Here is a 26,794-nt window from a genome sequence, read left to right on the forward strand (position 1 = left end):
CAATCTCCTTTTCAATGTGACATACACTTAAGAGACTATCTGGACTTAAACTCATCAAGACCTAAGTAACACTTTATTTTAAATACCAAACAAAGTTCAATTCAATTGTTCTCTCATTCACTAGCTAAGCGGAGTTAAGGAACACACCTCGAAGCTGGCGAGTGAGTGAGGAAGGCCCCTCACACAAATAAATCAGTACTGTAAGCCAAGTATACATAGCGAAATGAGAGACGTCGCAAAATCAACAGAATGTTCAAGCAAATTATAGAAAACAATGTGTTAAATAGTTCTCTCGTGAAAAGCAGACAGACAGAGAGACATTGGATTTTCTATTTTATATATTAGTAAACCTTCAAAATAATGTGCAGTTAAAGTCCCGACAGCATTCTCAGCACTTCGGGAGCTTAGAAGAGCCTGATGACTGTAAGAATCTCTGAAAATGTCTGCTTTGTTTGGGTCTCCATACCTCTGGGAGTCTGACATGAATGTCATGAAGTCAAAGTTCAGAACAAGACTGAGAGACGAATGTTTAAAGGACTCCATCAGAGTGGACCTAAGTGCTTCACTCCACCATACACCTGCCTCTCTTGTTGACTCCATGCAGTGACAGTCATCTCACTAATGAAAAAACACATCACATATGCGACTGGACCTGTGAATAAAGTGACACAGTGACAAAATGACAAATGAGAAAGTCAGATCTGTGGATTTGGAATTGCATTGTTCTGTTTTAACAGCATTTATGTTTTAATTCAATAGTCTGAGATGCACTAGGACCAACGGCCTTTCCATTCTTCATCCTCTTCCTCGTTGTCCTTACTTCCTCCTTGCTAATCCGTTGCACTTCCTGATTCTCTATCTCCACATCATCCAACCTCGTCTCTCTCTCGTTCTCTTCATTCATCAGCCTCTCAATGTACTCTTTCCATCTTCTCAACACACTCTCCTCACTTGTGTGTACGTTTCCATCTTATCACCCTAACTTGCTGCTCATCTTTCTCAGCTTGGACCCTCTGTAGCCCACTGGTCCTTTTCTCCCTCCTTAGTGTCCAACTTCTCATACAACTCATCATACGCCTTTTCTTTAGCCTTCACCACCTCTCTCTTCACCTTGTGCTTTATCTCTTTGTACTCTTGTCTACTTTCTGCATCTCTCTAACTATCCCACTACTTCTTCACCAACCTCTTCCTCTGTATACTCTCCTGTATTTCCCAATTCCACCACCAGGTTTCCTTTTCATCCTTCCTCTGTCCAGATGTCATGCCAAGCACCCTTCTTGCTGTCACCCTTACTACATCTGCTGTAGTTGCCTAGCTGTCTGGTGACTCTTCACTACCACCCAGTGCCTGTCTCACCTCCTCCCTGAACTCCACCTTGCACTCTTCCTTTCTCAACTTCCACCATTTGATCCTTGGCTCTGCCCTCACTCTCCTCCTGTTCTTAATCTCCAACATCATCCTACAGACCACCATCCTATGCCACCTAACTACACTTTCCCCTGCCACCACTTTGCAGTCTTTAATCTCCTTCAGATTGACTCTTCTGCATAGGATGTCATCTACCTGTAGGCATCTTCCTCCGCTCTTGTACATCACCCTGTGTTCCTCCCTCTTCTTAAAATACGTATTCACCACAGCCAGGTCCATCCTTTTGGCAAAATCCACTATCGTCTGACCTTCTTCATTCCTCTCCTTGACACCATACCTACCCATCACCTCCTCGTCTCCTCTGTGGCTCCAATCACCACTTTCTGTCCATCACTTCATCCAACTCACTCCAGAAATCTTCTTTCTCATCCTTCGCACACCCAACTTGAGGTGCATATGCACTAACAACATTCATTGTCACACCTCCAATTTCCAGCTTCATGATCATTACTCTGCCTGACACTCTTTTCATCTCCAAACACTCTTGACATGCTGTTCCTTCAGAATATCTCCTACTCCATTTCTCCTCCCATCCATACTATGATAGAACAATTTGAATCCACCTCCGATCCACTTGGCCTTACTCCCCTCTTTCACACACAATCTATCAACCTCCCTTCTCTCCATCATATCCTGCTAATTCTGTCCCCTTACCAGTCATACTGCCCACATTCAAAGTTCCTACCCTCAGTGCCACCTCTTTACTTTCCTCCTGCCTCGTCTCCCCCCTCTTCTTCTTCTTTGGTCAACAGTAGCCCAGTTTCCGCCAGCTGACGTAACCCTCCCCATTTATCTGGCTTGGCACGAAGAAACACACTGGTTTGTGCATCCACTATGGCTGACCATTGAAAATTCAAAGAAACCTCAAAGATACAATGATTCATTTATTCACAATAAAATAAAAAAGCTGTATTGGAAATCTCCTGGTCTCTTAGGTCCACTAGTGATATTCTCATAACAGGAAGATCACCTTTACATTTCATATCACGATTTGCTACCTGTGAACAGATGTTGAATTTTAGTGGTGTTTGATGCTCCTACCAGGTACTGTATATCCCACTAATTCTCTAAATTGTATTTTTGTTAATTGTCTGGGCTGTGCCGGGCCGCCCCCTGTCCCTTTACACACTCACAGGTTCTTTTGTGTCCTTTCAGACGTCTGTCCGCTCACACTGGACATTAAAACCAGCAAACAGACACCTCCGTCTGTCCAAAGGGACCAAGAAGGAGTCCAAACGAGATCAAATGTCCTGATCATCCTGACAGGTGTGAGTGGTGTCCTCAAGTTGTGTGCAGAGCGCCTTTGACTGGGACTCGCTGTTACTGGGAGGTGGAGTGCAGTGGAGAGGGCAGGGAGTGCGGCCTGGGGGACAATGGGGAGTCCTGGTGTTTGATATGCTGTAATAATCCCTACCACTCTGTCCATCACGTCCCCTACGGGTTCAGATTAGACGCGTGTCTGCACTGGCCTGCTGGCTCTCTGTCATTTTATAGCGTCTCACACACAATGACCCTCCTGCACAGGCTCAATGCTTCCTTCAGTGAGCCGCTCTATCCAGGGGTTGGGCTCGGAGCGGACGCCAGTATAAGAATCTGCCACCTGATGTCATGTGACCGTGAGCAGCACGTTCACTTGGTGGCAGTATACGATAGAGAGAGACAGAGAGGAGAGATCATGTTTCATTTCACTAGAGTAAGTGTTGGCTGAAGTTCGATAGAATACACTTTCTCCTCTATATATATTTATTTATTTATGTATATCCTATAGTTTGTAGTCATTTACGAGCCTTTCAGTTAACAGGAGGTATTGTGCGCTAGATCTCTACGTCAGAGTTACTTAAGGCAGTGTGGACGCAGTCTCTCTCCTAGCTTGGACTGGCAGATGACTTTCCAAACAGGAGATGGCGTACAGTTTTCTGGCTAACGTGTGACTGTATGGCCAAACTTACAGAAACGCAGCGAGTTAAGTGAGCCTTAAACAGAACTTATCTTAAACAAGAGCTTTTCAACAATAGCACTGTTATCTCTGTTTTTGTGCTTTGAATTTTATTAAACTTTGGGGTCTACTAAACCTTTTAAATGAAGATATTTGGTGCGTGGAATTATGTGAACGTGTCACTCTCTGGCCAGAACCGTCCTATGAAGCACAATAAGATGCTGCAGAACTTTGGTCATTTGGGACAAACGCAGTGTAATGGATGGCCGGCAGCCCCCAGAACGCTAGATGGCAGCTCCCCTGGGCATCTTGGGACTTGCAGTTCTTTACCTCAGCCCTATTGGGTACTGTGGGTGCTGCCAGGGGGCACTGCAAGAACCGATGAGCCAAATGGCATGGGGTTTCCACCTTACCTGGAGCTGCTTATGGACGATATGGGCGGAAGAGCAGAAGCACTTCTGGGTTGGCCAGTATAAGAGGACTTGCCGGATTCGGGTGGAAGGTGGATGAAGTTTAAGAGCAAGAGACGGAGAGAGAGAGGAAGAAAGAAGAAGAAGTGAGTGCTGTGCCATTCATATTACAGCGGAGGACATAAGCATTTGGTCCATGCAAGATCTGGCCTCATGGGGTGAGGATGATGATGAGAAAGGTGAGGGATCAGCCCCAAACTACACGCTTGTGAAGGATCTGAAGGCAGCTGGGACCACCAGAGTCCCCGAGAACACCAGTGGTGACACACTTCACCATCATGGATTGAAGTCTCGATGCGCCCGCACGGTCCCCCTGCTCACGACGGCACAGCACTTTCTCCTGAGCCACCTTCTCTGAATCATTTAGATGTTTGCTGGCAAACTTCAGACGGGCCTGTACAGTACAAGTGCCTTCAGTCCACAAATGGATTTCACTGCTGTATACTTATGGAAACGAATTCACAGAAAGTCAGTCTTCAAAATAAAAAAACAAAAGTTAACCTTTGCAATGCTCTTAATAAATGGATCATCAATAAGGAGTCAACCGGACCACCACGCTGCAAGATGTAAAGACCACACACAAATCATGAGGTATATGACCAGAGGTGTTTACAAATCACAAGATATCAAATGAAAATAATGTAACAAATATCAATTGGACCAAGTTTTGCAAACATTTTTAAATTAAGGAATTCAAATAAAATTAGGACAAAAACTAAAGCACATTTACACCATTTGACCTTTAAAAACACCTAACCATTATTAACGTGACAAAAATAATAAACATAAAATAAATGTTCATTTAACATATGGAATCTTCTATAACCTAACAACTCCCTGTCTTTAGAGGTTTAGTTAATATGAATGTTGATTTTACATCTCCAAATCTTCACTAGGGAGCTTCTCCGTCTGTGTAATATGGAAAGTGGCCACTAGAGGGAGCAGCTTAGCTACCGGAGAATCAGCTGACCTCGGCTCTGAAAGTCATGTGACTGTGCGAGTGGCTCGCCTGTTTAGGCTCTCGTTATACAGTAGTAAGAAATGAACTGAGGGTAGCTACTAATAACATGTCAGTACATCTGTTCAGATGTTTTATTTGAATGTTTTTAATGTCTTTCGTTTTGTTTCTTAATTCTTTTATAATGCACCGTTCTCCACCTTTACTGCTGAGATGGACCACGTGTGTAATACGGAGAGAGTCCACTAGAGGGAGCAGGCCGCCTTCCATTAAAGTCCTCACACGTCTGACTGGCTGCTTGTTTCTTCATTTCTGCTTTCATGTTTGCAGATGTTGAGATGTTGAACTGAACATCTGTTCAACATCTCGACATATCATTGAATGCTTTCTGCTTTGACACACTGACACACCGGGCACGTTCAGCCAACAAATTGTGTGCAGAAACTCGACGGGGCTCCTTTATACCAACAGCAGTACGCCGGCTGTATAGCACCTCAGTGCGGCTGGAGTAGCCAAGGCGGACATTTTCTTTTAAATTGTTTTCATTTTTCTTTCTGAGAGGATTTGTTGTTTGTTATAAGTAATGAACTTCTATAAAAAGCCTGATTTGTCCATGGAGACAAATAAAGTTCTTTAGATCTATCTAATCTATTATATAGTGCCTCTCACCTCTATTTATTATATAGTGCCTTTTATCTCTCTGTATTATATAGCGCCTTTTATGTGTATTTATCATACTATTATGTAGTCCCTTTCACCTCTCTGTCTATCTAGGTCTATGTTATATAGTGCCTTTCACCTCTATTATATAGCGCCTTTTATCTCTTTGTATTATATAGCGCCTTTCACGTGTATTTATCATACTATTATGTAGTCCCTTTCACGTCTCTATCTAGGTCTATGTTATATAGTGCCTTTCACCTCTATTTATTATATAGTGCCTTTTATCTCTCTGTATTATATAGCGCCTTTTACGTGTATTTATCATACTATTATGTAGTCCCTTTCACCTCTCTATCTAGGTCTATGTTATATAGTGCCTTTCACCTCTATCTAGGCGGAGTGGTGGCTCTGAGGCTAGGGATCTGCCGGTTCGAATCCCGTAAATGCCAGTAGGGACTCTGCTCTGTTGGGCCCTTAACCTGCCATTGCTGTGCGTTTTGAGTAGTGAGAAAAGCGCACTAGAAATGAAAAGAATGATCTATCTGTCATATAGTGCCTTTACTGTATTCCGGGGCCCTTTAGCCCGTCGTTTCCAATTCTTTGAATTTCTCCATCAGTTGCCCTGAGCTGACACTTTACAGTGCCGTCAGGACGGCCTTTGGCTCGCGGTGTGCCGACAGGCTTTGCTTTGGGGTGTCCTGCTGAGGTGTCGCCGTTTCATTTCAAAGTGCTAACAGCTTTACTGCTCTGACCGAGGACGTTCAGCCCGTGATCCGTAATGGGGCGCCACAGCAGTGCACTGGCAGCGCCGCTCCCTCTTAGGAGACCGAGGTTCACATCCCCGGCGCTCTCTCGGTGTGTCCTTCCTTCCTTTCACACTTCACAGGCAGAGGGGGGACCCCAGCACACAAGCCCCCCTTGTCCTTGTTGCTTCTTCACCTCCAGGACTGGACTAGGAGACCCCCTGGCAGAGAAAAGCCAAGAAAACCAAGGACCCTGACATACTTCGTGACACCGGAGAGTCACCGGTACAACAGCAGACACGGCGGGGACAGACGGCTGAAGGGGGACACTTATCAAGTGACAGGAGGCTGACATCAAGCTCATTGCTCTTTATTGTTAATTTACAGTTCAAACATTTTAATACCAAAGAAATCCAAACAAAGGTTTATTTATTGTGCGAGTGACTTGAAAAACGCGATGAACACACACAAAAGAATATCAACTGATGGAGTGAGTCGTGAGATCCAGCACTCGTCATCGTCATCATCGCCGTCTGTGAGACCCTCAGCCGGCACAACTCCACTCGGGCCCTTCTACACACAAAAGGAAGTTTAAATCTGTAGTAGAAGCAGGTCCACTGTCCGGGGGTCTGCTTATCTGACAAAGAAAAGTAAAAAATAAAACAAGGTCCTCAGCATTTAGTCATTTAAGTGCAGACTGGGCCGAGCCCTGGAATGGGGGGTCTCGGGGTCCACGTTTGTGATTGTTGGACCATCTTTTACACACAGAAACCTCTGTCGAGGGGTCAGACATTTAGTAAGGACCCCTGGGGCGGTGGCAGTCTAATGTGAAGACTCACCCCGGTAGCTGATGGCCAGGTAGTTGTCCGTCTGAGAACGCTGCCTTGGTTGATCAACGCCCCAATCTTGGAAGTCACATTCAGATCCATCCATCCAACGCCATTTGCCCTTTCAGAAAATAAAAGAATAAAAGACAAAGGTCCGTTGAGTTGGTCTTTGTGTTGTCCAAACCACAAGACCGTTGGCTCACTTTCTGCCCGGCCATTCCGTAGATTAAAATGCCGCCCCCCCGTTTGGCACACAAGCCAATTCACAGACTGAATACCCGAGGATGCAGTGAGCACAGGGGGGTCCACGGAAATGGAATCTGTCACACACACAGTGACGGTACGAGGACACTGACGGAGCTCCTGGCCGAGGTGCCTGCCCCTTCTGTTTAAGTACGTAGAGAAGGTTACCGGAGAATGACCTCACCATCTACAAGGCCTCCCAGCCACGCGTAAGGAAACCTGTAATAGTCATCAGTCAGGCCGAGGATAAAGTGAGTCTCTTCAGCGCTGGGCACCGAAGAGAGGCGGCAAACCAACTGAAAAAGAAGAAATATTTCTGAGTGAACGTCAGCGCTCAACAAACGACATCTTTAACAGCTGAAAGCGGCTCTGACGTGACCCCCCACCACCACCCTTGTCTGTCTGTGAACTCAACAGGCTTTGGGCTTTAAAGGTGACACACCGATAACGTTATTCTACTCAAATGACCAACACAAAGATCTTTACCCAGGCCTCCTCATAACGAAGCTGCAGGTCAATGTAAACGTAACAGCTGCCATTGAAGGCTGTCCATGGTGAAGGGCAGTCGTGTTGATCGAGAGATGTGACGGCTGAAAGAAACAAAAGACAAACAGACAGAAAGTCCTTTCAAAGCAATTCCGTTACTTGAGGTTTCCACGCAGCTCTACATTTCAAGAAGTTCACGATTAATAACGGACACCGTTTGCCGTTTCACTCCTTCACGCGGAGCTTTTGTTAATCCAAAGCGACATCTCGGACATCTCTGTGCTGCCAAAGGCGACATGAAATGACAAATGACATACCTGGTGGGCACAGGCTCAGTGAAATCAAAAGCAGAATCATCGTGGAAAGGCCCTTAAAGAACAAAAACAAATGTATAAAAGGAGAAGCCCGCTGGCTTGGCGTCTCTGTCACGTTAAACAAAGAGTTCTTCGTCCATCCCAAGAATTACTAACTCTGACACTTAGCTTCAGTGTAGAAAGTCAGTCAGTCAGTCGATACTGATAAATAATCAACAACTAGTGACAAGCACTCACTTTACTCAACAACTTGAAGATGACACAGCGCTCTTTGGCTCAAACAGCTGTCAGATAACAAGTGGTGCTCACCAGAGCAGAGAACAAAATCAAGAGGAGTGCAGACTTACAAGCACAAACTATTACATGTAAGTGAAGAATGGAGAAAAGCATGCAGCTCCTGGCTTGTGAATAGTATTATTAAATAAAGAAAGAAAGAAAGAAAGAAAAGGACTGTGAAATGTACCTGTCTGGAAACCAAACAAAGAGGACCTCCGCTAAGCAGGCATGGGCTCAACCAGAAGACCATAAGCAACTTTTATCAAAGAGCCGACTGGACAACCAATGACCAATGTGTGTGTGTGTGTGTGTGTGTGGAGTAACCCTAATTTAAGCTTTTATTTCAAAATGATTTATGGCCATAATGACAGCAAATAAAAAATGTTCATTTGCATAATAACTAATGACAACAAATAAAAACAAGTATAAGGAATACAAAGATTATACAATCTGCTTGGGTTCATGCATCTTCATTCAATCCCAGATGTCAGTTTCTAGATGGTCCGGTTCCTTACTTATTAATTATATATCCTTAAGTTAAAATAAAGATTTCTTGCTGGAGATTGAGCTCCTTTACGGGGGTCCAGCAGCTATGCAAATACAAGCTTCATTTAAATGTCCATGGCTCCTCTCAAAATGTCCATGTTGGCAAATGAGTTGGGCTCTTTACAAAACGTGTCACAAAGCAACTGAATTAAAGGCTCAATTTAAGTGGCAAATGAACTAAAGCTGAACTCAGAACTTTTCTGAACAGAGTTCTAATAAAAGACACCACCACTGCAATCCCTCACACTCAAATAAACATTTACACCTGGCTGCCATTCCACTACCACAGTTATCACACAAGCCAAGTTTGATTCCTAAAAGTTACTTGAACCTGCAAACAGGCTGCTATACAAATCATTCGGAGGTCCTGCTTCACGTTTCAGCTTTCCCAAAATGCACTACACTTCAGTTCAGCACAACACAAATGTCAAGGTTGGGTCATTTACCTGAAATCTATCAATAGAGAAGGTTAAACCAGAGTAGCAAAACAAACAAGCAAAAAAGTCTAAAGGAAACATACACACTCCGAAGAAACCGACATCAATAAAAGAGTGAGTAGAAGATCCTTTATGGACATATGATTCCATATGTTGGTGTGAGTACATCAGGGGGTTCTGACTATTCTGGTTCTTAGCAAAGGCCTAAGTTCTCTGTACAGCCTAGTAGCCTCAACAGCAGTATAACTAGCTCCAAGATGGTGTTCTTCCATTAGCAAAACACAGAGTTCAAGAAGTTACGCCAACATATCCGCTTAAATGAATGGCCGCCTTTGGCACTACTTCTCAGTAGGCGATAGTGAAAATCCTGAAATAAAATAGGACGTAGGAAATCAAACATCACTAAATAAACCACAGTATTAAAAATTAACCAGAAAATACATGACCTATGTAGAACACGAATTAATAAGAGGTCAAATAATAATATCGTGACGGTTAGGCAAACGTCTGTTTACAGGTCGTAGTTTAGGACAAACACCATAGCTTTCTCAAACTTAACTCAAAGTGTCATTTCTTTTTCTGTGTAAAATTAAAGTTTTAAATGATAAAAAACAAAACAAAATGAACTTACGTAACTATCTGAGAAATGTGCTTGCTTTTTAAAGCAAACCAACGAGGTAGGTTGTTAGAAAGACGCTACTTTGCTCGCCATGTTTCCCACATGAAGGGAAAGGTTTCGTGAAAACAACAACTGCTTATGTCTGTAACTGTAAGAAATGAAATACTAGTTATTATTCATTACGAAGTTAATATGCTTTATACTTACACATTCGTAGTAAAATAGCTCTTATTATGGATAAACGTTACAGCTGAATGCGTTGTTGTAAAGACCAAGAAGTCGATGTGAGAGGAAGTGCGGCGTCATTACATTTAACTTAAATGTCTTCTGTTCACAGTGTAGTTTTTTTTACTTAGAATAATAAGTTATTATTTTTCTTAAAATGTAAACATTTCTATAACTTATTATTCTTAATTTGTTTATTGAATTAGAATTAAATAAATAATAGGGTAAAACCCATTTTTATTAATTAAGGATTATTTTGCGTATAGTTAGCTATTTTTTATTATTATTTTTCAGACATGTAAGATGTATTTTTTACAGTGTAGGGAGGCTATAGGACATCAGTTTCCAGTGTTTAACCTGGATATTATCTACAGGACCAGTCTGCGGTCACTCTTGGCAAATTCTGAAATAAACTCATTCATATCTGGATTTTCTGTGAGATTCTTCTCATGTGCCAGAATGACTACATTTCTCTTCCTTGAATGCAGCATTGTTCGGCAGAGTGGAGTGAGAATGCGGTTCTAAGTAGAGAAAGAGCTTTCGCATGCAGCTGAAGACACGCCAGTGATGAGTGCTGTGACATATAGCCAATGCAACATAGGGCAGGCCTCTTTGTACGGCTCAATGCCTTTGCGTGATTCACAGTTTAGTGATCACCATTGCTTTTGCCACAGCAATTTCATTTTGCAAGCTCATGCTGTTTTGCTCTGTGCCTGCAAGTGCCTGAAGTGGTTTCAGGAGAGAATGATCAGGAAATAATTCTGATTTAGGCAGGAGAAGCGATGTGGCCCTCAATAATTCAACATTTCTCTGAGAGAACCTTGTCTCCATTCCCACAATAGCTCTCGATCTATCAAGAATGCTGAACATAGCCCTTTTAAAAGTCTGATTAGGAGCAATTTGTTCATCAGAGTCACCATACCCAAGTGTAGACACGACAATACTATCATCAAGCTGTGAATTAACTTTCCGTTTCCTTTTGAGCGAATTGGTAGGCCTACTGAGAGAAATGATCCTCCCAGAATGAGTGGCATCTCATCTCCTTCAGTGTGGCCAGTGAAGCGGTCACCACCTCCCCAGCAGGACACAAATCCACTGCATGTGCCTGTACAATTGCATTGGCTGGTTTCAGCACACCAAGCACACGAAGGAGGAATGTTCTTGTATTGAAGAAATTCTGCTTTTTAAATTGGGTCAAAAGACCACATGCCTGTATGCAAATGTCAAAAGGGGCAGTGTCAGCCTCTGCTACCTGAGAGAAGCCCCCTTATAGCTTCCACGTTGTTGACAATGGACTTTGTGACATCATAATGACTGGTTCCAACAGTGATGGATTAGAAGCCAGAAGGCTACATGACCGTCATCAAGTCCTCCCGTGAGAACCCTAAATACAAAGAGGACTGTTCATTTATGTCAGGTAGAACGCCCAGAGGGGACTGGGTGGTCTCGTGGTCTGGAACCCCTGCAGATATGAGTTCTCTCTCCAGCCGTCTGGAGTATTTGTTTTGTTTTCTGTCCTCCCTGGCCATCGGACCTTACTCTTATTCTATGTTAATTAATGTTGTCTTATTTTAATTTCTTACTTTGTCTTTTATTTTTCTTTTCTTCATTACATAAGGCACTTTGAGCTACATTTCTTGTATGAAAATGTGCGATATAAATAAATGTTGCTGGTCCATCGTATTTCTAGAAGTCTTGTCAGTGTGGCTGTATTGTGTGTGTGTGAAACATAAGGTCTGTGACAAAATGTGTTCAATGAATTTGAGCAGTCAGAGAACTTCTCAGCCAGAGGTTCGGATTCCATCGCATGTATCACTGCTACATGGAGCTGCTGCTTGTAGCAGTGTACATATGGAATGTACTTACACACTTGGTTTTGTAACAAAGCCTGGACACCACCCCTTGGCCCAGACATGACAGAAGCACCGTCAAAACACTGACACACTAAATTGTCTGGGCTGTAACCTAGCTCAGAGAGATGGGGCAGAATTGGGTTACAAATATATTCAGCATCAAGCCGATTCGGTTCAATGAAGCCAATCAGGTCTTCTTCAGGGATGGAGTTCTGGACAAATCTAATCACTCCAGACAAATTCTCAATGTTACTGCGATCCCTGGTACCATCACTTTTAATGCAGAGTCCAGGAGAGTCAGCTTTTCATATTTGGTCCTGATATCTTTTACCGCCATTTTGGCAAGACTCAATCATTTAATTTTGAATTACACTGGATGTGCATTTTGCGTTGTCTGGGATGTACTTTACAAGTTCTGCAAGTCTGGTGTCTTTATTGATTGTGTAATCAAAGAACTTCAGGAAAGTCCGTCCTCCTCCTCCTCCTCACCTTCGTGATTGTGACCACGCAGAGCCAGTTCATGGACTGCAAGGAAGTGAACGGCCTCCCCAGTGCTTTTCACATCATATCTATTCTTTTCTATCTGGGTTGGACCCAGTAGTTGAACTATGCTTTCACCCGTCTCTGCCCGGTGCCGATACTCTTGCCATGCAGACATGGCTCTGACGTGCGGGATACTAGACGCGTTTGTGGAAGCCGCCAGTCTTTTTCTACAGATTAGTAGCCCAATTAGTGTAGCCATGTTTGGTGAATATGTTCTCACGGTCCGAATGGAAGCACTAAATTTGTGGCAGGCAAAGCAAAAGCTGGCATCACGGACAACAGAATATTCAAGCCATGGTCAAGACTGATTCCAGCTTGCACTAAAACATCTGAGTGTCTTTCCAAATGCGCACTTGGGATAATTAATTAAAAACGGGCTGGGATGGGCTATCCATATTTAAGTCAGGCAGACCGGACTGTCGATTTTGTTGAAGGCAGAGGTTTGGATACCCGACACGGGCACAGAGCTGGAGGATTGTGTAGGCTTATCTACATCTTTTGGAGTTTCAGTTCCTGACGTGGGTGCGCTGTGCTCCGTGTTGGTAGCAGCGGTGCTGGGCTCAACTGTGGAGCCAGCAGCTTGCGGAGGGACAGAGCATTTCACAGGATGGGCACAGCTTGTCTCTGGGGGGGCAGTGCCCATGCCTCTGGGTTTAAATGATGAAATATTTAATGAATCGGGTGAAATCTGTTCTCACTGATTGTTAAATGGGCGGGCAACACGGTAAATGTGTTAGTGACCGGGATTGTGCTTCTGTAACTGGCAGATTGGTTAGGAATGATACACACAGGAGAACTGTCATTTTTATTTAAGGCCTTGTTTTCTTATACGCTGTGCTGTGACTAAGACGACTTACTGCTGCTGGTGACGTCACACGCTTTTATGTCAGCAGGTCCAGATGTGTTCATCTCAACTGCCACAGCACACAAGAGGATCTTTAATGCCAACCTCCGTAAAAATCGCCGGGTTCTCTTTTCACCACAAAGGCGTCCACACTGGCTGCTCTTTCTGTTTGAATGTCACTTGTAATTAGTTGGGCAGCACGTACCTTTATTCAATTACACTTTAGATTTCAACTACAGAGTGTGGATCATTTTATACTTACAATGCTCACTTTGGAGAGTCCTGTGTGTCCTGTGTGTGTGACAGTGTGCCGGTGACCGATCTGCACCGTGTCTCTCAGCCTCTCTGATTGACACCTTTGAATGTTTGGTGCAGCACAGCGAATTCAACCTGATCTGCCACAGTGGGTTTGTTATCACCTTATCAATGGAGGGGTTCATGGACGTCAAATGGCAATGAATAGAAGACGGATTAATGAAAATATGTGAGCTGCCTTCCGCACATCAGTCATCGCATTTTGATGGCGATTCTAAGAGGGGAGGATTCCCAAACAGATCTCTTATGCGATCCTTCCACAGTATCTCTCAAAGTTATTTTGTCAAATTACGTTATAAATGCATCATTCCTTACCATTTTTTAATTCAGGCGACTCTTTAATCCGACTTGAACTCGGGGTGAATACAAAAAGAAACTGCCTTAGTGAGTCGAGCAGCAGGACAGCATGCGCGATCAGCACTTGTGACACATTTGACTGTGACGGCGTCTTTTCTTCGTAGTGAACTCGTCAGTTTTGTGCTCCACACAAATATTGTAAAGTATATTAATAAATGAAATATCTCATTAATTGATCGAATGACATCTGTCGATTTAAGGATCTTCTTTCTCAGATGTGCTCACTGAAAAGTAGAGAGTTAGCCTTTAGTCTCCGTTTACTTGGTTTTAAATAAGTCAGAACAAAGAAAGCATTTGAGGACATTTATTTATTTATTTATTGAACTACAACACTATAGGGAGGTGGAACCCAAACAACAGTCGATTAAATGTGATCTCAAGAAAAGATAAGTGCTAATAATAATACTGATAAAAGGACCAATATATACAATGTAAAGGAGTAAAATTGATTTAAACAGCTGGGGCTCCGTCTCACACACACAGAGCCAGCATACCCGTGTCACACTAAATTTTGAAAATAAAATGTATATTAAAAACACAATACTTCTTCCTGATTTTTATCAATTTCATGCTAAGAACTCACCTCATCCGGGATTACTTCACAACAAATTGCAGTCTCAGTTACCACTAATTTTAAATAGATAGTAGAAATCTGCTCATCAATGGGATTAAATAAAACTTATTAAAACACATCTTTATTTATTAGCTTCTCTTTTTATATCTCATATGAAGCTTTCATGACAGATATCTCATAATAAATCAACAATAATTACCAACAATGGTAATATAAATATGAGATTTGTTATATCTTTATGTTGAATTTCTTTAAAATACTCATTTAAAAAAACACATATTCACATAGTATATTTTAATATAAAGACATGATATATTTTCACATATTTCTGGTTATATCTGCAAAATCACATATTTGATTGCATCTTCTCCATAAGGGTACTTTTATACTTATGAAAAATGTAATACAGAATCGAATATAAAATCCTACTAATAACCTACAAAGCTTTAAATAACCTCACACCACACTACATCAGTGACCTCCTCCATCATGATGTGCCTGCCTGCCCACTAAGGTTCTCTGATTCTGGTAATCTTGTTGTGCCCCTCACTAATCTACACTCCATGGGTGACAGCAGGACCTTCAGCTGTATAGCGCCCAGACTCTGGAGTGACCTACCGAAATAAATCAGGTCAGCTGACTCCACGAATTCTTTTAAAAAACAACTCCAAACTCATCTGTTCAGTTTGTCTTTTAGCTCTACCTGACTTTATTACCCTTCTCTTAGTTTACTTCTCTGTCAAGATGCTCATGTAACCTGTGTGTGTGTGTGTGTGTGTGTGTGTGTGTGTGTGTGTGTGTGTGTGTGTGTGAGACCATCAATTATGTTGTCTGTTTTTTTTTTTTTTTTTTAGAATTTACTGTCTTAATCTTCTTTATTTATTTATCTGGTTTGTACAATGCTATATACTGTATACTCTGCCGTTCTTTATTATATTCTGTAAGTGCCTTGAGCATGGGAAAGGTGCTATATAAATAAAATGTATTATTATTATTATTATTATTATTATTAATAAAAAAGATTCATCTTCATAATATCTCAAATTTCATCAATTGTTTATTAAAGTTGCTTCTTATATTTTCTCGAAAAAAATATAATTATTATATATGATGATGAAATTTGTAAAAAATATACCTTTTCACCCCCTCAGGGGCAGAATTTGGAAAAATCGATTGTTAGCGGGCGCCATAATGTCATAAAGTGTTTGTAGGACCGAAGCTTGAGGCTGGGTGTTGATATGTCACCCGGTTAGTCACCTTACATTGTTATATATAGATATAATATATTATTAGATATAAAAATAGATAAACACAAAATATCCGCGACGCTTGACAGGTTGTGTGTAAACCGTAATCCTCTCACAGGACGACCTTCAACACCTGATTTTGTATAAAGAACGCCATTATGTTAAACCTCAAAATAAAAAATGAAATCGCCGCCCTGCAGCTACTAACTCACACAGACCACCAAAAGTAGAAGGCTGCAACAGATCAGCGTAATGTTCAGTTGATGTGGGGTAGTTGCCACCATTACTGTCATGAGACATAATTGAAAATTCCGTCCAATTGTCTACTACATACCTAATGTGAATTTCCCCTTGGGATTAATAAAGTATCTACCTACCTACCTATCTAATGATTTGCTCACGTGCTTCCATTGCCATATCCAGACTCCGAAATAAGGCAAGCGCCGTCTCCTACATGGGAACGACAACATGGCGTATCATTTCCTCATTAATATTCCAAATTTCGTCTGCCATTGTGTTATAGTGAAATAAATAACGTTTGTTGGACAGAACAGGAGCTGTAGTACGATATTTTTAAAAGCGAGTGTGTTCTGAGAGAATGGAGGTTGAAATACTAAAAATATTGTATTTATGAGGATATCGAATAGAATAAGAGAATAAGGGGCGCCGTGCCGCAGTGGGTAGCGCTGCTGCCCTCGCAGTTAGGAGACTCGGGTTCGCTTCCCGGGTCCTCACTACGTGCAGTTTGCATGTTCTCCCCGTGTCTGCGTGGGTTTCCTCCCAAAGACATGCAGGTTAGGTGCACTGACGATTCTAAATGGTCCCTAGTGTGTGTGTGTGTGGTAGGATATAGCGGGTTGGATGATGGATGGATAAACGAATAGGGAGATCTATTTATGACATCTATATATGATAGAGATATCCATTTAAAACGTGAAAGTACAGTTTTTACGATGTAGAAGGTAGACCCGATCGAAAGTCGTATCGAGCGCACAAACGTCTTCCCTGCACAGAGAAATGTCGCGTTTATAACGAAGCGGCCGGCGCTGTCCTGCTGCAGCTTATATACACACAGCGGCGGCGGCGGCGAGGGTGCTGCGCGCACAATACGAGCGCTACGGCGATTATTTTGTTACAGTTCTTAGTAGCTAATAATTACACACTTGGTGTGCATGTTAAAAAAACAAACTAAAATTAAAATATTTTTAATGTAGAAGCACGTATTTATTTAAGTATATTAAAATACGTGTTTATTTTTATGTATTGAATATTTGTGCACTAATTCTGCCGTATCTCAATCAAGTGGTATCTGATATGCGGGTGTTAAGTTTAAAATTCTTTAATCCCCTTAGTTCATGTTTAATTAATTCTTTTGTAGACAATATTTATTAAGTATGAAGACCAAAGTCTTATTTTCATTTTTTCCAGACGAATTTGCACCCCCGTATCATCCCTGTGGGGGTTAAAATTTGGAAAAATTCAAAATACGCTTATTTATTTTTTTATTGAAGTGTCTGTATACCAATTTTTGTGTTTCTCAGTTAAGTAGTTTCTGATATATGGGTGTCACTTTAGAAAAGTTTACCCCGCCCCCTTTTCACCACCTTCGGGGTTGAATTTCTAAAAATCCCTTCATAGCGGGTGCCTACGTCACAAAAGGAATCCACTGTCCACATTTCACATTTCTAGCTCCAGCGGTTTAAGCTCTGCGTTGATCTATTAGTCAGTCACTGTACAGTTTTATGTACATTTATAGCTTCACCCACATAGTAATGAAACAGGACAAACTTTAAAAATCAATTGACGTTGGCACTGTATCTGATCGTGTTCAGCTCTGACGGGAAAGCGTCCCCCGCGTGGGGACAAAAGCAAATGGCTGTGATATCTCTGCCAATCAGCAGCTCCCCTCTAAATCACATGGAGCTCTGAGCTCTCTCAAAAACGCCAAACGTTACTCCTTCACAATCTGTAGAGGGTAATGTCAGTGGAGGCAGGGTGCACTCCAACACATGGCGACAGGTAGAGAGACTCGAACAGAGGCTGGCACGTGACTGAGAAAGGCCCCGCCTCCTGCGCTCGGCCCACAGCCAGTCTGTTGGATTGGTGTAAATACATCGGTACCGCAAGCGAACTCTGGGAGAAGTCGCAAAATCAACCGGAGTGTTGAACCAAATTCTAGAAAGCAAGCAGATCTAAATCCGTTAAGTAAATCTGTCGTGAAAATCGGACAGACATACAGACAAAACGCGCTTGGACCACGGCATTTTAAAACTGTTTCTTAGCGAGCAACTGTGGGCCAAGGGTGACCTACATTTCGAATTTCAAGTCCTCATGGTTCGGGAGATTTCGTTATGAGAGAGTCAGTGGTACTTGGCATGCACACACACTTCATGATCTGGTTCTCGCAACTGAAGAGGGCACCGTGGCGGATGTTTGCTGAGTGGCAGCCCAACCACAAGCGTTACCTGGTAGGTAACCACCCACACGATAGAGATTGATAGAGAGACAGACATTAGACATTGAGCTCAAAGTTCAAGAGACGTCATTGAACTCGAACGGGAGTTTGTGTAACGTTAATGCAAGTGGCCAGGAGATGTCACCACCAGAGAGCCGAATGTCAAATGCTTCGACACGATTTTCGACACAACCGAGTCAAATGTTTTTCTCCTTCGTCACTCCGCGCACGAGTAGCTCGAAACACCGCTTAACCCTTCGGCAGCAGCCATCCACTGTGCTTGTGGCGGCAGCAGAGAAACGGGGGGCTGGCCATCTGTGCGGTGTAACATTAATTTGTGCCCACACTACAACAAACGATCAGTAGGTTACTAACCATTTAAAAGAACAACTGATTTGGGGGAAATTCATACCTAAAAACAATGACAAAAGACAGATTGCACCTGGCTACAATTGCACATAAAACTGGGCAAACGGCCAGCACCACTTTACAAACACAGCAGCAGACGGAAAGCTCTTTGTACGTCTGTCCCAACAGATTGCTTTCACCCTATGATGGCCTGGCGCCACGTCCAGATGATGTCTTGTGCCCGATGCTTGCTTCATCTGCCCTACAGCTCTGCTCAGGCTTAGAAAATAGACGATTCTACCTGTGAAATGACCGTGGAGGCTTCAGTGATTTATAGCAAACTGTAACACATCACAACTTTTGCGCTTGACTGTGCGCCACACAACATAACGACATGCGCTTCCTTTCATATCTGCCCCGCCCCTCCAGTCCATCCTTTAATCACTTCCCCCGAGTTGCCGTAAAACACGGAGTGTATACACGGCGTTCCACGCTTCGTCCACTTCTCAATATCTCTTTGAACCTTTCCCCTTTCAGCACCCAGAATTTAACACTCGCTGCCTTTCTTCCATTCTGTGTAATCAAATTCCCAGTTGAACCCAGCCTACCAGACACCAAACCAGGGACGCACCCAGCCTTGGCCTGGCACACACACACTCACAAGCAGAGGCAGAAAAGCCAGTGGGAATAAAACAATTAAAGAATGTATTAAACACTAGTAATAATAAAAATGAACTATAACTACATGCTAAACGATCTCACCCCCATTCCCTTTCGTCGATTACACAATAAACACAAACAAGCCACGAAGAAAAACCACACACTAAAACGTTCATTGAAAACGGCAGCTGATGAAATGCAGTGATGGAAGGCGATAGTACAGAGAACAGCACGTTGAATGGGAATGTAAAGATGGTCCTACCGGTATTTCCTGATGAGATGAAGACGGTGAATGGGATCAGGAGCGCTACTTTCTTCACAGGGTGACAACAAATCCTCGGTCAGTCCTCATGTGCAGGAAGACACCAGACAGACCATAGCCCAAAACAAGAGACGATTCCAGGAGAGAACAAGAATCCACCGGTATTAGAACGGCAGGCAGACAACTCCAGACACGAAACACCAAAGACTTCCACCATTTTTGGTATCACTGGCACCCTTGTAAGTATCTCGTAGGCCTCCGTGTATCCAACAGCCACTGCGCGTTCAGCAGAGGACCAATCAGGGCCACTGCAGGGACTGCTGGGAGTTGAAGTTTCAATCCCCAGTAGCGCCGCAACATTGTGGTTATTGTTTTATGGACGGAATAATGATTGATGATTTTAGGTAGGGTGAAATGTAGTCAAGTAGTTCCTTTGCAAATTATTTATTTTCTCTGCAAAAGGAAAGCCCATACCATGTTATACACCTACTACAACAAGATTAAATTAGCCAACAGTATATAAAGCCTTCTTTACATTTTTTTACCGTTTAGAAGAACTTCACTTGTTAAGGCTCTTATGAACAGTCGGGAAAAATGACCAGCTGAACACACTGGAAGTGGACATATTTACTTGGAATTAAGATAGCTGAGTACTTTTGAGACCTTTTGATATTCTGAATGTTGAATTGTTTGTCTTAGAGCATTTCTCCATTGTGACATTTTTACTTTTCCTTTCATAATCTGAATCTTTCCACCACCTCTTAGTGGTCTTCCTGGTCAGATCGAATCACAATCACAGCTCAAGAACCTTGGGCCAGACACAGTGCTTGGGTTCAAAGTCATTGTCATCTGTCAGGACATTTTAAATACCATAATGGCTTTAAGTGATCCTCTGTTTTATTTTAGCTTAGACGGTCTGACTTGTATTCAACAGTCTCAGATGGAGACCATCTAGTGGAGGAAATCCAGAGGCTCTGTCCTACCTCTGGATAGAGAGTGACACGTGGCCATCTTCAGGCGAGAAGTCTTTGAGTCCAAACTAAATGTACTGCACAGAGTTAACAGAATTGTGGAGTTTAGCTAATGGCTCATGGCAATGCATACATCACGTTCCATTACTCGTCTATTTAAAGACAGCCAGCGTGTGGTTTAGACATGGCTAACATGACAAGTCAAATTACTCTGTAAATGTCCTCAGCACGGAGGTGACTTATGCAATCCTCTGTAATGAGAGACGATTCTCATATCACAGCCTCGAGAGTATGAAGCTCTCTTTGAAGAGTCGATCCTGAAGGCTCACAGATGAGAGATCTTTCAGCCAAAGTACTCTGACTGTGCAGCACATGCATTTCTGAGCACCTGATCAGGTTATGAGTGCCATCAATGTGCCACATGGCGTCGCTGAAGGGCACAGAGCACTGGCGACGTCTCACTGAAGGTGCTGCTCGTCTGTGACCCTTCAGGACCGACTCTTCAAGGAGAGATTCATACTCTCGAGGCTGTGATACGAGAATTGTCTCCTCTATGCTCTCATCACACACGGCCAGCTTACTGTAAGATCTGTCTTGTGTTCAAACTTGGTAATTGGTGAGAGGTAATATTTGATTGTTTGAGAGTAGAGAGACTCTGGATGGAGGTGCATGTCCTGGATCTGTTCAATCACATCTTCTACATCCTAGAGACAGAGGGGCCAACTCAGTCCAGACACTGACATTGATATTTTCATTGGAGTTTTGAACATCAAAAACATTTAGCTTTCTTGGCAGAGGCCTGGCACCATCACAGGCTCAGGACAACAGGCAGCCAGTCACCTGTCCAGCTGTGGACTGCACACAGAGCTGATGCCATGGAGGAGTCCATACAGGTAAAGCCGAACCTTCAAGTCTCATGCTTAAATCACACTACTTTATGGTAGCCATGTTTAAATGACTTTAAGTAGGTGTGCTCAGGGGAACTGTAACTGTAATTCAAATGGCAGGTGGATGAACATTATGGAGTTGACTGGGATGAGCTATCTGGATGTGGTGAGGAGGGACTCGAGGCTCCTGAGGTCCAACGACCATGAGAGCTCACAGCAGATGACCTGAATTCACTTCCAGATCCAGTGTTCCCTTTGCAGATGCACTGGTCACTTACTGTAACACCGTCAGCCACATCAAGAGAATGCCAGGACAGTCTAAATATTAGTATTGAGGCTCATGCTGTACTTCATTACAATCAGTGACCTTTATGAGATCATTTTACATTTTTCAGTGCTACTCTCCCACTTCGCTCAGAGTGAACACAGTGATCAAAGTAACGAAGTGCGTTTGAGATTTCAGAATTTATTAACTCTGCATTTACAACTGCTACAACATGGCTACTGAATCAAACCTTCAAAAGGCAAACACTGGCACCGACTGTTTGAAGTGGATAAGGGACGAGGCATTGAGGGGCATATTGAGGCTTGGACCCACCTGCAGGTGTTTCTTACAAGCTCCATCCCATTTAATAATAAAATAATAATCATTACATTTATATAGCGCTTTTCTCAGTACTCAAAGCGCTATCCACACAGGGAAAGCGAACCCACAATCTTCCACATTCTCCTTACAGCAAAGCAGCAGCACTACCACTGCGCCACCTGTGAGGACATTTAGAAACTCTGTTCTTGTGAACAGCCAAGAAGAAGGCAAAGCTGTACTACCGAGGGGAACTCCGGCAAACGTAATGTGTGTTTCAGTCTCTCAGTCCACATATTACGTCATGGTGGCTGTCCCAGTGCTTTATTTGAATCCATTTTCATACAATTTGAAGTTGAATCATGTCACCCACAGCCAAGTCAATGTTCATGAATGGGGGCCGAGGTTCAACAACAGCACCATCTGAAAATGACCATCGAAAAACTGTCACAGTTTACACAGTGCGGAGTTTTAAATGGTGAATATTCTCAGTACGCCACATACGGTAACATTTGATTGTAACAATATTAGTAGGTCAGATCTTCATGAGAATTGTGCCACAAACAAATCTGGAGCAGTGTGGTCCCATGAGACCCCGATTTGAAGGCTAACGGCTCCGCTGAGCAGTGACTGATGGGTGTGTGTCAGCATTCAGAGTCCCATGGACCACTGCTGCTCCTGACTTTCTGTGGCACAACTGTGTTATTAAATGATATTTTTAATAAACATTTCTCACATTCTGAACAATATGATTGACTGTGATACTTTAATAACGAGTGTTATGTAAAACTTGATATGGTTTGCTATTGTTTGGCCTCGTTCCAGAACACTGAATTTCAATTTCCAAGTTTATGTAAATGGATTAGAATTAAATACTTTGACAGCCAGCATTATATAATCTGGGGACTGAGTTATGTGGTCGAAGGTTCGAAACAACAGCAGACAAACACAAATTCAAACAAAACAACTTCTTTTATTATTTCTTGATCTTTCTTGGTGAGCAGAGACCCGCTGCAGAATGCTGACAGTTTGTCACTGACAGCATCCACGTCACAGGAGGCCCTTTGCGGTTTTCCAAACCGGCTTTTATTTCCTTCTAAGCACGTACACATAGTTATCTCATTTTTGGCACCTTTACAAGTAGCCTTTCCTTAGAAGAGGAATGAACTTCTGCTTTTGCTACTAGGACAGGGTGCGGTCCCTAGAAATCTGATCCACCCTTTATTTATTTCTTTAATTAATCTTATGGCTATTTTATATATTAGGCTCTAATGCTTAATATCCATAACTTTCCTTCATCACAATCTCAATGCATTTCATATAATTTAACACACAGAACTCTTATACTTGCAAATACAATATACATATACACTTTCTTATATATATTTTTATACACTCAAATACACACAGATAATAATCACCAAGGCGTTTTCTTTAGACTTGTTACCCAAATATTCATTGCACTAAGGCGTAGTCCCCAAATCTTCTTCCCCTCCCTTGGACTGGGTTAAAAGCCCTCAGCCCAAGATTATTTGTTCAACTTTTTATTTAATACATTGATTCACATTTTTATTATTCCACATTCCCCCCTTTTTGAACAAAGAATAGTTCAAACCAAACAATCTTGATCGAGAGTGGTCTGAGAACATGATCTAGATTGGAAAAGAAGATTCATGTGTTCTGTATGGAGGAAATAGGCTTTAGTCATAGAGGCAGAAAAAAGCTTTTGGATAAAATGACGAATTAATGGAATAAGACAACAGCAAACCAAAAGAATAATAGCTAAAGCAACTGAAAGGGAAACAAAAATGGATTTGAACCATTGGCCCCAAGAGCCAAATGTGGATATAAACCACTCATCAAGAGGGGTATCAATGCCTGAGTTTTCAGCCAATTCCAAGGAGAGAGCAGTCAGACCAGCGAGGGCACGGGTGATAGAGCCATCAGGGGCAGTATTATTTGGAATGTACGTGCAGCAAGCATCTCCAAACATAGCACACACACCACCTTTTTCGGCTAGAAGCATATCTAGTGCTAGGCGATTTTGCCAGGTCATAAGAGAGGTTTTATCTAATTGCTCATGTATTCCTTCAACAGCTTCTTTAGTAAAATTTAGAAAACGCTGTTGGTTGTAATATAAATAATTTATCCAATCCACATTTTTATTTATGGTGATTATGGGAAAAAGAGATTCAAAACCAGCAGCTACTTGATCTCTGGCTTTGAATTTGTTAGGAACACCTCTAGGCACACCTATTGAGTCAATATACACACCTGGACCATGTAATGAGAAATTTGCAAATGATGTTAAGGATCTGCGAATACGATGGGGATGGGGAGAGGATGGAAGTTGTTGGCCATTTAAAGGAAGGAGACGAAAGGGCATGACCAATTGTATAGGGGGACAGGTACCAGTCCATTCAGGTGGGAGGATGTCCAGTAATTTAGATCTTCGGCACATCCACCAAACATCAGCACGGGCGGTGACGTGGGAGATAAACCAACTAATGGAAATGTTATTGGGAAGAGGGATGAATCAGTAATAGAGTCAAGAGTGCCATTTCTTGCAATGTGAGGCGTGTATCCAGGCAGGCAGTCCTTCGACCTTAACTGCATGTGGTGTAGATAGCAGCACTTGGAATGGTCCCCTCCAACGAGGCTGATGCCAGTGCTTCCTTCGAGAATCTCTAACCAGGATCCAGGTTCCCAGAGGAATCAGGGAGTCCTTTGATGGAGGACTGGTCTCCAGGCCTGATTAACCTGCTCGTGGACTTCCTTCAGGGAGGCTCGGAGTCCTGTAAGACTGGAGAGAAGATCATTGTCCACAGTATGCAGATTGACATTACCAATGACCATGCCAACAGGCATGGGCCGTCCGGTCAGAATTTCGAATGGCGACAGCCCTAATTGTCGGTGTGTCCTCCCTCTTAATCCCATCAAGGCCAGGGGTAAAGCATCTGGCCAGGTTAAATTTGTCTGCTCACAGATTTTTGCCAGTTTAGATTTTAGGGTGCCGTTGCACCTCTCTACAATACCTCCACTTTGGGGATGGTACTTGCAGTAATGATGTACATTTATCTGGAGCCAAGTGGACAATTCATTTATTACAGAGTTCACAAAATGACTACCATTATCAGTCTGCAATTTTTGTGGTATTCCCCATCTTGGAATGATTTCTTTTATTAAGGCTTTTTGCCACAGTTTTGGCATCTGCATGTTTGGAAGGGAAAGCTTCCACCCATCGGGAGAACACATCAACAATTACCAAACAGTATCGGTACCCTTTTGATGGTGTCAGTTCAATGAAGTCCATTTGGAGATGTTCGAATGGACCCATTGGGTTAGGTGTGACGGCGGGATTTACCTGGGTACCCTTTCCTACATTAAATTTTTGACATAATGCACAGCGTCTGCAGAATTGCTCTGCATATGTAGAGAAGCCTACAGCTTCCCAATGTCTCTCGACATCTTGAACCATTGCATCCTTTCCAGCGTGGTCCAGGCCATGTGCGACTTTTGCCATACCTGGAAAAGAAGCCTTTGGGAGGAAAGGTTTGTTATTTTGCGTATGGGTCCAGACCCCATCAGAGAGGGATCCTTCTTTGAACCATTTTCTCTTTTCTCTGTCCGTGGCTGCGCTCTGTAAAGAGATAATTTGATTATCGGGGTCTTTGTCATCTTTCTGTAAAAATAAAGAGATTGGTGCGTTATTATAAGAAGCCTGTTTAGCAAAGTGATCAGCTAATTCGTTTCCTTTGCTAACAGGGTCCTGTTTCCCAGTATGGGCCTGGCATTTCACTATTGCCAGTTTTGATGGTTTGGTTATGGCTTCTAAGAGGGATTCTACTAATTTTTGGTGTTGGATAGGTTTGCCAGTACTGGTCTTAAATCCCCTTAATTTCCATAATGCTCCATGATCATGGCAGACTCCAAAGGCATACCTGGAATCAGTATAGATTGTTATGACTTTTTCCTTCTGACAACTGACAAGCTCGGGTAAGAGCTATTAATTCAGCTGCTTGTGCACTAAAACTTGAAGAAATTCGGTTTGCTTCCAGCAGGTGGTCACCTTTGACCACTGCATAGCTGGGTGAGGGTGTTCCATTTTCCAATCGTAAGGAACATCCATCCACAAAAATTATCTCCCCAATTTCTAAGGGTGTTTCCTGCAGGTCTGGTCTGGGTTTTAAGACTTTAGTTATTTCGTCATGACAGTTGTGGGGGCTCCCCCTCTTCTTCAGTTGGAAGAAGAGTAGCTGGATTTAAGGTGGTGCACCTTTCAATTGTGACATTTGACAGGGTACAGAGTACATTTTGATAGTGTATTGCCTTAGCAGTAGTGAGATGTGAGGTTTTAGCCTGTACTAAAATGGAGTGTACGGCGTGAGGCACCTTTACTGTTAGGGGGGCTCATGAGCACTATATCTGTACTGGCTAGCACAGCTTCTGTTGTGGCTGCTACTGCTCTGAGACAAGTTGGAAGTCCTGTAGCCACTGGATCCAATTTTTTCGAAAAATAGGCTATTGGCCTTTGTTTGTCCCCGTGCAATTGTGTTAGAACTGCATTCATGTATCCCCCCTTTTCGTCCACGAACAAAGTGAATGGACGAGAATAGTCAGGGAGACCCAAAGCTGGGGCAGAAATCAGTGCGCTCTTGAAATCACTAAGAGCCTTCTCAGCCTGCTCATTCCACTGTATGCGACCAGAAAGAGGAAGGTCAGCA

General features: G+C 42.8%; 2 protein-coding genes across 38 annotated transcripts in view; one reads left to right on the forward strand and one right to left on the reverse strand.

Moving 5' to 3' along the window:
- Nucleotides 1-19,890, reverse strand: part of LOC114644709 (snaclec coagulation factor IX/factor X-binding protein subunit A-like) — a 71,064-nt gene extending 51,174 nt beyond the window's left edge. For 2 of the 6 annotated variants that reach the window (XR_007934668.1, XR_007934667.1), the window contains exon 1: nt 19,630-19,890. The gene's annotated coding sequence lies outside the window, so the exon portion shown is untranslated. Of the gene's footprint in view, nt 1-6,558; nt 6,836-7,037; nt 7,565-7,754; nt 7,859-9,773; nt 13,689-19,629 lie in introns of those variants that run through there. The other 4 variants (XM_051926011.1, XM_051926010.1, XR_003714319.2 and 1 more) reach the window with 3 other exon arrangements.
- The window catches only part of LOC114641392 (C-type lectin domain family 5 member A-like), a 1,576,682-nt gene that overhangs the window by 1,188,306 nt on the left and 361,582 nt on the right, over nt 1-26,794 (forward strand). The window lies entirely within an intron of this gene.

The sequence above is a fragment of the Erpetoichthys calabaricus genome, chromosome 4, assembly GCF_900747795.2.
Source record: "Erpetoichthys calabaricus chromosome 4, fErpCal1.3, whole genome shotgun sequence".
NCBI classification, from domain to species: domain Eukaryota; kingdom Metazoa; phylum Chordata; class Cladistia; order Polypteriformes; family Polypteridae; genus Erpetoichthys; species Erpetoichthys calabaricus.